The 10,788-nt window shown below is 36.2% G+C and overlaps 1 protein-coding gene across 5 annotated transcripts in view; it reads right to left on the reverse strand.

The window, feature by feature from the left end:
- Positions 1 to 8,957, reverse strand: part of LOC121736446 (protein pangolin, isoforms A/H/I/S) — a 160,700-nt gene extending 151,743 nt beyond the window's left edge. For 2 of the 5 annotated variants that reach the window (XM_042127640.1, XM_042127642.1), the window contains exon 1: positions 8,585 to 8,957. The gene's annotated coding sequence lies outside the window, so the exon portion shown is untranslated. The remainder of the gene's footprint in view (positions 1 to 8,584) is intronic. The other 3 variants (XM_042127639.1, XM_042127641.1, XM_042127638.1) reach the window with 2 other exon arrangements.
- Positions 8,958 to 10,788: the final 1,831 nt, after the last annotated feature.

Below are 10,788 nucleotides of genomic sequence, written 5' to 3' on the forward strand. Positions count from 1 at the left end.
AGCTGTTGTTATTATTAATATAGAGCAAAAAAGGCAGAAAAAAGTAGTTTTGGTTTATGGGAGCCCCCCTTAAATATTTACTTTTATTTTCAGTATTTGTTGTTATAGCGGCAACAGAAATACACAATCTGTACAAATTTCAGAAGTCTAGCTATAGCGGTTCTTGAGTTACAGCCTGGAGACAGACGGACGGACTGACGGACGGACGAACGGACGGACGGACGGACGGGGACGGACGGACAGACGGACAGACGGACAGACGGACAGACGGACAGACAGACGGACAGACGGACAGACATCGAAGTCTTAGTAATAGGGTTCCGTTTTCACCCTTTGGGTACGGAACCCTAAAAAGAATCAAAATGTTTTATTCCAATTACCCCGGTATTGCTATTTGCTAGAGTCAATTTATTTTCTCACTTTTTGCCATCAGATTCTGGTAGACCTATAACCTCTGTATTAGCTTCATGCTATAACCAAGATCTGGCAGTCATCCACCATACACTTTACTTTAAAGATACCTAAGTGCTGGAATAGGATTTTCAGTAGTATGACTATGACCTCAAAATGCTATAGTTGGTTTTACCTTATTCGCCGTGTCAATTATAGTAAAATAAACTCGAGGAAGTTTTAAAATCTTAATTCGAGGTAAAGTTATCTTTAGGGTATTATTTAATATTAAAATGTTAATTACGGTTTACAGTAAACCATAGCGTCACTAGTTTGCGTTGCCTGACGCGAAATGTAATATCATAATTTTTTTACTTTGTTATCTACGTAATAAACGCGAGTTTATTTAATGACGTATTAAATAAACTTACGTCATGACTTTCGTGAACACACTCGGGCGCCATTTTTTTAAGGTACAGTCAGAAAATTAATAGATTAGATTAAAAATTGGAAGCTAAGATTTTTAAGTTTTTAACATTAGGGCTAGGGTGCCGCCTGCTAATCAATCAAGGTTAAAATCTCAACTACTTATAATTAAACTTAAATACATTTTACATTTTATATATGTGGTAAATGATGTGGATATCACAATTACTTATATGTATAGAGTAAGACTGTGTGTAAACGTATTTTATATTGTGATATTGTTTTTTTACCCTAATAAACAATAAAAAAAAAAAAAAAAAAATTAGGCAATACTTACTAATTATCATAATTCCTTATCATTTTATCTGCATGTGTAAATCATAAAACTAGATGATTTCCGCAAATTCTTAAGAGGATACACCAAGGGCGAGAGTAATTGACAATAGGTATTTGAAAATGTATTGCTGTCTCACCAATCTCAAGTCTCGCGATAGAGACAACACGACAAAAGTTCTAATAAAAGAACAGAAAATCTTCGATTCGTTGTCCGCTGATTCCTTCTCCAAAACTTATACGATTTAAGTACTTTTTTCATTAAGAATTAAAGCAAGGCTTGAGCTGTGTTCCTATGTTTTATTTTTTTTGTATATTTTAGCCAGTTTTGTTTTCTGGGTGTTTGAACACAGAGGAAAATCTGGCCATTTTTTGGGTTTTTTGGACGTTCTTATCTTTTTTAATAATAAAATTATGAAAAAAAAGAAAACATAGGGACATGCTAATAGTGGCCATAGATATTCAGGAAAAAAATCATAAATCTACCGGCATTATCCAGGGAGAAAACAGGTGACAACGTTTGTATGGAAAAACGGCGGTGTGGACTCCTCTTAATGCAACAAAAATAGAAGACCTTGATGATAGGTTATAGAACATAGATATATCTAATATATACTAATATTATAAAGAGGTAAACTTTGTTTGTTTAATTGTAATGAATAGGCTCAAAAACTACTGGACCTATTTTAAAAATTCTTTCACCATTCGAAAGCTACATTATTTACGAGTAACATAGGCTACTTTTTATTTTGGAGAATATAGGGTTCCGTAAGATATTTCAGTCTTTCGGAAACAACCAGAAAATTTACTTATTTTGCGTACGCTGCCTAAACTATAAAAGATAGAACTATACAATGTTCTAAGTAAATGTAGGTCTTATAAATATCTACAAAAATGTCCGCGACACAATATACCTATATATGTCAAGTGAGGAGCAAAAACCATTTTTTTATTTAAAAATCTTGATTTTTTTTTGGACTTCATTTTAACGCATTTATTTTACTCATGCTAATAATCCTTATCAAAATAAATAATTTCATCACTAAGTACAGTTTATGTAGATTATATTTGCTCTTTGAATGATTAAAATTGGACGTTTGGTTTAGAAGTTATGGTGAAATTAAAATATTGCGATTTACGCCCGTTTCGAAGTGGGCGCTACCAATGCCACAGAATAGATAATAATAGTACAAGTACCAACGCAGGGGTGCGCATTGTACACATTGAAAAGGTCTACAGAAAACTCCGCGATGGTATATCATATTTTTTTTATGAAATAAGGGGGCAAACGAGCAAACGGGTCACCTGGTGGAAAGCAACTTCCGTCGCCCATGGACACTCGCAGCATCAGAAGAGCTGCAGGTGCGTTCCTTTTAAGAGGGAATAGGGTAATAGTGGAGGGCAGGGATGGGAAGGGAATAGGGGAGGGTAGGGAAGGGAATAGGGGAGGGAATAGGGGATTAGGAACACATTATAGGCTATTGCGTATTTTTTTTTTTTAATGAAATAAGGGGGCAAACGAGCTAACGGGTCACCTGATGGAAAGACACTTGCAGCATCTGAAGAGCTGCAGGTGCGTTGCCGGCCTTTTAAGGGGTAACTGGGGAGGGTAGGGAAGGGAATAGGGGAGGGTACAGAAGGGAATAGGGGAGGGTACGGAAGGGAATAGGGGAGGGTAGGGAAGGGAATAGGGTAGGGGATTGGGCCTCCGGTAAACATGATAAGTCGGTGTTTTAGGACGCGGACTTGTGGAAAGTTTACATTGTGGACATCTCCACATCAACCTTCGATCAGATCCAAGTTTCCGGTAACCAGACTCAGAAATAGAGGCGCATCCAAAGTCCATACTTCGCTTACACCCATTGCAAAATACGCCGTCCGTGTATATGGAGTCACAAATATCACACTTCATCTTCAGTAAATTAGTAGTTTTCTAGTATGGTAACTCGACTTTTAGTCTAGCAACTCGGAATATTATGTGGCAACACAATAATGTATATGGCAACTGGAGATTTCTTATAGCAACACTGTACTGTCTATCATCTATGGTCGACAACCACTTGTTTTGATTTGTTGTGATGTAACGAAGGTAGTTAAAAAAAATATATATTTTGATAACTTGCCAAATCGTTAAATGAAACACTAATGCCGAAATATTACACTGATTGCTGTTTTAAACAGAGCTAATTGATTTTTGAGATAACTTCTTTAAATCACAGAACTATTCACTTGAAGCTGTTCACTATAATGCGGGCGAGAACTTTAATTTAAGCGGGAGGTTCGAGACGCAGTGTTTACTCAGTGACAACTTTGACAAGACATTATTCATTATGTCCCTTTCAGCATAATTATTACGATTTATATTTTCGAAGATATTACAGATTAAAAAATTGCGGGACGTAAGTAGCTTTTGCGGCAGTACCGACCAATGCGGGCCACGGGTAGTAATTATTAATTAATATAAATTATTTAAAATCAAACTACTGAATCGATTTTAATCATTTTTTCAGTGACTTAGGCCATAATTTATTTCATATCCGTGCGAAGCCGGGGCGGGTCGCTAGTATCACATATATGATATAATACATTTGACTCACACTTGGGGTAACATGGGCTTTCGCATTATTAGCATAAGAATTTGACATTTTATTAACAATATTTAATCCGTTTCATCGGCTTTTCTGTCTGTACTTTGAATAAAATATTCTTGTTTATGTACCCACTTTAGTACATAGATATAGTTTCTTTAGTGACCTCGCTTGTGCATAGGAAGTATGCATTTTTAATTTCATGATGTCACTACTGCGTGGACGTCGGATTTGCATGAAACACTATACAGCGGTATCTTTATTATTATAATAATCTTGATCATACTAATACTTTACTACGTAATATACTCAAAAAACTTTATTTGCTTTAGTAAGGACGTCAGTTTCATAAAATTTACCGTCACTGATTTCGCAATGGTGTAATTTTTGAGTCTTTATGTACTTACGTCTATTGCTATCTATAAATAGTTAAGACTTCAGACTATGATACAATGTTTTGTCTTTGACGTGTTTAGCAGAGCCGTTGATTCGGGCGTCAAAACACAATAGCTTTGTCCACACTGTGCCTTTTTTTGTTCATCAAAGGCATGCGTTATAGTCTAAGCTCTATAATAGCTTCATGGTTATAGCGCAGTCAACATCGCACCGTGTGAGGCATGCCCGCGACGCTATGACACTTTTCTTTCCAACGCGGGTGGATTTTGACGCATTCAATTATTGAATATGCCAAACGAAAGTTGAATAAAAAGATGATGACGAAAATTGAAGATGAAATTGCATAGTGTGGACATAGCTTACGAGTCCATACAAATCTCTCATGTAGTTCAAGCACGCCTCAAGAAGCGAAGTATACAAACTTGGATTTTGAATATTTTGAGACGTACTATATATAGTAGAAAAAATGTCAGTCAGATATAGTGACTGCTTACTATTATAAGTATCAAGAATCCAGACTTAAGTGACTATCTTCTGAGAAATCTTTTTTAAAGCTAGACATATTGTGCCTAGATAGCTAACTTCCCTTAATCTACAATGTACAAATTATGCTTGCTCAAGCGCATTGGGTATGCTGCGCGCGCGCGTGTCCCAACACGAGCGCATTAGCATTCCGTCTCTCGCGGCGGTTCTCATGCATAGCCCTCCCGGTATCTTTGTAAGTCAGGGATAACCTACAAAGGATATTCGCAAAGAACTGCCTTCGCTGCTGAACTGAACAGGACCACGGGGGCTTTTGACTTATTGGTTCAACGCCTGTGGTTTGGAATGTAACTTTTAACTGGAGACGGTTCTGATCCACAGCCGTCCCGGTATCTTTGTAAGTCAGGGATAACTTACAAAGGATATTCACAAAGAACTGCCTTCGCTGCTGAACTGAACAGGACCACGGGGGCTTTTGACTTATTGGTTCAACGCCTCAGTGATTTGGTGTGTAGCTTCAACCAGGAACAATCTTGGGGAACTACAAAAATGTAGTTTATCCATCAGGTGATTTAACTTAGATTGACCTAAGTCCTAAGCTCTAAGGTTAGTAGTTAGAACAATGCAATGTGGACTGATCACCTGATTGTGTGATTAGAAAGATGATCCATGCGTCGGAGGACCATATAAAAGTCGGTACTGCCGCCTGCGTCTGATCTCTCGCCAGTCTTGTCGTTCATCTGTCCCACTGCAGCACTGGGTTACTCCTGCGTCTTGTTGCTTTGTCCTTGTTTGATTTCAATGAAACTGGCCACCGTCACCGAAGTCTATGTGGGAAGCTACTATATTTTACCACTGACATTTCTAGAGCTAACTTCTACGATTGGAATCTCGGGATCGGCTCCAACGATTTTCATTAAATTTTATATATAGGGGGTTTCGGGGGCGATAAATCCATCTAGCTAGGAATCATTTTTAGAAAATGTCATTTTATTCGTGTTTTATCGAATACCGAGCGAAGGTCAAATAGCTAGTATTAATTGTACTTTACATAGCTTATATATAGAACCTATAGCTTATATTATATGGAATGAAGTATGAACATTATTATTACTAACGGAATCGAATAAATGAATAATTCATTTCGGATAACGACTAAAATAAGACGACATCTTTTCTCAGAAGTTATATTTTAAACTAAACAAGTTACTTTTGGGACGTACACCCGATCCTGATTTATAGATTTGTATTAACTGAAGTACAAAACCATTTTTTTGTATACTTTATTCACAAATGGTATTATGGTCAAAGACGTGATTTTAATGTTTGATCATCCCTTTTTCCGAAATATTCTCCGGTCAGGTAAAAAGGGTGAAGATAAAATAAATTAAAGAATGTATTAAGTATTTAGTTTGATACGTTTTCTTATTTAGTGTTTGCCAGGAATTATTATGTGACTGCAGGTGTAGTACCTACAGCCAAATAGTTATGCAGTTTAATCTAATATATATAAAAATAAGTCGGGTTTTCCTTCCTGACGCTATAACTCCAGAACGCATGAACCGGTTTCCACGGTTTTGCATTCGTTGGAAAGGTACCTTGCATTCGTCAAAACGGTACGGAATTCCCTTCAAGCGCGAGTCCGACTCGCACTTGGCCGATTATTTAAATAATATTGGTGATTGGTTGATCTTAAATCAGAAATGAAAAGCGTTAGTTAATAGATAAACTCCTGTCAAAAATCCTCGGAATCCGGATGTCAGTTGCTTTACCGCCGGAAAATAACAACGTGACCAATAATTTAAGGAGTACCTATGTTAAAGAGTTTTGCTTTGAGAATGGGATAGCTATAGTCTTATAGAATTTATAACCTACAAACTACGAATAATAAAAACTAAGGAATCGTAACTCCCATACTATTACCGTTTTAAATTTGGTTCCTTTCGATCTGTCATGTAATGTCAGCCTAGTACCGCTCAAGGTCACCTAAATATTGCAAATGTATTGAAATGTGTACCTAAGGTACACTTTTTTGACAAGTATTGTGGAGCATGTTTTTTGACGGAGTTATTTTTCCTTAGTTTTTATTATTCGTAGCCTACAAAGTTATAATTTTAATACTATGACACATGAGTGACATGTATAAGAAAACTAGAAAATAACAGTAGTCGTGTGACGTGTCATAATATGACTAATAAATACTGCACTGTTATTTTACGATGTCACACAAGGTTCGGTATTCTGAGGGCACACAAAAACTTAATTAATATTAATTATACTTCTGTTTAACTTAACATGTCCATATCTATTACAAATTACCAGAATTTACCAATTACACCTTAATATGTAATCTAGATATGGTTCTGCGCTATAATTTTCTTGCTGCATTAAATATAAGGTTACTTTTTTCTATGCAGGTGTATCATCATTATTTATTAGGTTCAGTTGGTAAAAACAAATGGCAGAACAATTAAAGACATTGTCCCATGTCATTTGTGAGGAATAAATAATGCCAGGATCACTTGAGCGGGAATTTTGCGCGGCGGGTTTTGTGACGTTTATTTTTTTATTCTAGGAACCAATAAACAGGCATTTACAAGTAATTATACATTCTCCATAATATTATAGTGGTTTGTTTATCAATTTAATTATCTCGTAAATGGGTATAATTATTTTAATTGCAAATAAAACATCGGTCTTACGTTTTAGGACTAAAATATTGGCAGAATAACGACGCTGTTTTTTTTTAAATGCTGATGCCATCTGAACACTGATTTCTGATACACTGCAGCAAGCAATTAACGATTTTTTATACAGCAAGTTTATTGTTTAAAAAATAAAGTTACCGCCAAAATGTAACACCGTCGGAAAACATTTTGTTCTGGATTGACTGAAATAAATTGACAAAAATATAAAGTGATTCAATATAAAAGCTACTTAACTGTGTATAGGTAGTATTTATAGCTACTTATATATTTTACCTGGATCCCGGATTAAAATATATTTGGCTCGTAAAGCCTTTTTATTTTTTAAGCCAAATTAAAAACAGCAGGTGGTATCCCGCATAGTGGTGATTTTAAATTGTCAAAGAGTTTGTGAATGTTGTAAATATAAATAAAAAGCCGAAATATATATTTATCAGTTAAATTTTATAGTTTTAGATCAGTAAATCTTGGATTGTGATTCACATAAACCTATCATAAACCATATTTTGAACCGTGGAATGCCAAGATGCCGGAATCAAAATATTTTTACACAGAATTTTAAAGTTATTTTTATGTTTCATTCGGTGCCTACTGCCTACTCAAGTACTTATTTAAATAAATGTTTCTGTGTGTGTTAAAGGTAGGTAGGTAATGTTTTGTGATTATAAATGCGTGTACTTAGTAGTTAGTACTACTAAGTTTGGGCATTTTAACCTACCAGGGTTACTAAAACGGATATATTATTCTCAACCTTTGTTTTTGCATATTATTTTAACTGCTGACAATGTAGGTAAACTCCCTAGGTTAATGACAACCAAATAACAATTGACAAGTGCATTAAACTTTTTACCAATGCATTTTGAATTTGGAATGTTTTTGAATTTGAATGCCGAATGTTGGCGTTCTGCAGGGCTGGTCGGTTGAACTTTTTTGTTTAGAGTTACAGAATACAGGCTACGGCAAAGGTTTCCGATTGACATTCCGAGTGACCACGATTCGAACACTTGGCAACAATTGCGAATGGTTGCAAAGTTCACGTTTCACAAAGCGCGATCGGTTCACCGGCACCGATAGTGTATTTAATTACGTTGTAAATTACTCGACACATTTCCCGAGCTGATAACATGCGATGGCGCCGAATGCACATAAAACGCATACGGCTCGAGAATTAGTCAACTGTCTCCAGCTGGCCCACCCGCCTCGTTTTATGCGAGAATATGGGCCACTGCCCTTAGCGAGATGGGCCGTAATTAATACACATACCTAAACAGAACTAGCATGGCGTTGTCCACGCGTGAACTCCAAAACACGTTCAAAAACCACCGTTTAACACAACACGCACGTTACATTATCGTTATCACACACTGTCGTCGCTCGTTGCACTCGCGTTGCACGGTATATTGTACACTCATTATTTTGTTTATCGCCGGCAGTTTAGTTCGGGGGCGGCGAGCGTGAAACAAACCACGACCGGCTGAGCTCCGCGGGTCTACTGCAAACAACAATGGTGCGACGCGCGCGAGAACGAACCGACACGCACACCACCGCGCTACTCACTCACACACCCGCGCGCCTCGTGCACCGACATGCGCATATAAAAAACCAACGATCGGTATGCAGACGTTCGGTTTGAGCAGGTCCTCGGCTTGACGCTGTTTTCGTCTGCGGTTCGGGGTGGCCATTACAATAAATTTAACCTACCTGAAACTTGTAAGTTTTAGATATTTTAAACGTCAATTTTTATCAACGAATCGGAGGCCGCCCTGTTTATGTTTATGTTTATGTTTACGGATCTGTAAAATATACAATATCTTATTCAGGCCAATTAAAATAATTTAATTCAATTCTGAATATTATTTAAATCAAAAACCTATAAGAATGCTGGAAAATCAAAATTTACGATAGCTTTTTTACGGTTTAATTAATAATATAATTTAAACCGCAAAAAAGTATAAACAGACAAATACTTTTTTACAGATAATAAAACAAAAATATAAATACATAATATACATAATACAGACACATAATATTTTTATGTCCAATTTAAAAAAAGGCACACAGTGTCAAGTGTGATATTTTTTAAATCATACAGAATAAATTAAAACTATTTTATGCCAGATTTCTGAGGATTTTCACAACAAACAATATTATTGAAAAGATAAACTTCATTATACATACTATTAAAAACATTAGAAACCGGGCACAGTTACACTTCAAAGTTATGTATTTAAATAAAATACATAAAAAATAAGTTTTATAATAACTAAGGTTTAAATAATCTAAATATCCCTTGTAAATTTCAATTCAATGAGTTTTATCATTAACTACGTTTTAATTTTTTATCTGGTTATATTCACTTATATGAAAGAATAACGTTCTCGTTAAAAATAACCGATTAAGAACAAAAATACATTAAAACAAAAGTGTGATAGACTTTAAAATTTTGCTGCAGTTCGGGGAAAAACTTTTGCTGTGGCAACATTAAAAACAAAAGAACGGCAGTCAGCGAACCTTGAGTGGGCAGGCGATACGATTCGAGCCTGCGCCCGAGTCAGCGCGCCATGTTGCCGGAGGCGAGAGCGGGACGGCGCTCTACAATCATTAGCCGCCTCTCTCTCGCACGCTTGTTAGCGTTATTGCGTGCTGTAACTATACTCGTCAGCGCTGTACCACACACCCACACTCACATTGTTATCTTACACAAAATTTATAACAAGCAAGTCCGATTTCGTGCGGACACTCCTAAATTCTTTGCGGAAGGATTCTCTTGCGGCTCGGGGCGTTATAAAATTATAATACTTGTGGGATGATTGCTATGAATGGGTTTGATGAATGGTGGGATGCCTAGTAGCGTTGTTTGCACGCGAAATTCGAGGTAATGTGACAGCTACTTAAGTACGGTATTGACTATTGACATTTGACTTGACAAGCTGCGGGCCGCGTAGGCCGCGCGTGATTTGTTCTGTAGGTATATTAAATCAAGCGGCTTAGCATTAGCGGGAAGTATTGTCAGCAAAAAAAGTCACGATGCGTTTTATATTTTTTATTTATTTATTAAGTTTTGTGGTATTAAACTTTTTAAAAATTAATTATGAAGTTCAGCTTAGTTACATAAGGTCAACTTGCGCATGTTTAGGTTAAAGTTAACCCTCGTTTAATCTCTGTCGTTTAGTTAATTGAAGGTACAACATATTCAACACGAGGTACATAATTTTTAGACTGTCCGTGACATAATAAAAAAAACAATCTTGAAACCATTAAAGTAGGTACAAAAGATTAAAGAATCGAAAGACATTGTCTTTGTAGTTTGGGGCCTCAGAATACAGAATAATTTGGGGCTTTAGCTTAAAGATCTTTTCGTTCACATGGTCAAAACCAGAAGACGAGTCACAAAATTTCTTACAAAATATTAGGTTCACCGTTGACCTAATATTAAATGTCATTTCTACTAATTTACCTTTTATTGA

This window comes from Aricia agestis, chromosome 19 (genome assembly GCF_905147365.1).
Source record: "Aricia agestis chromosome 19, ilAriAges1.1, whole genome shotgun sequence".
Taxonomy (NCBI): domain Eukaryota; kingdom Metazoa; phylum Arthropoda; class Insecta; order Lepidoptera; family Lycaenidae; genus Aricia; species Aricia agestis.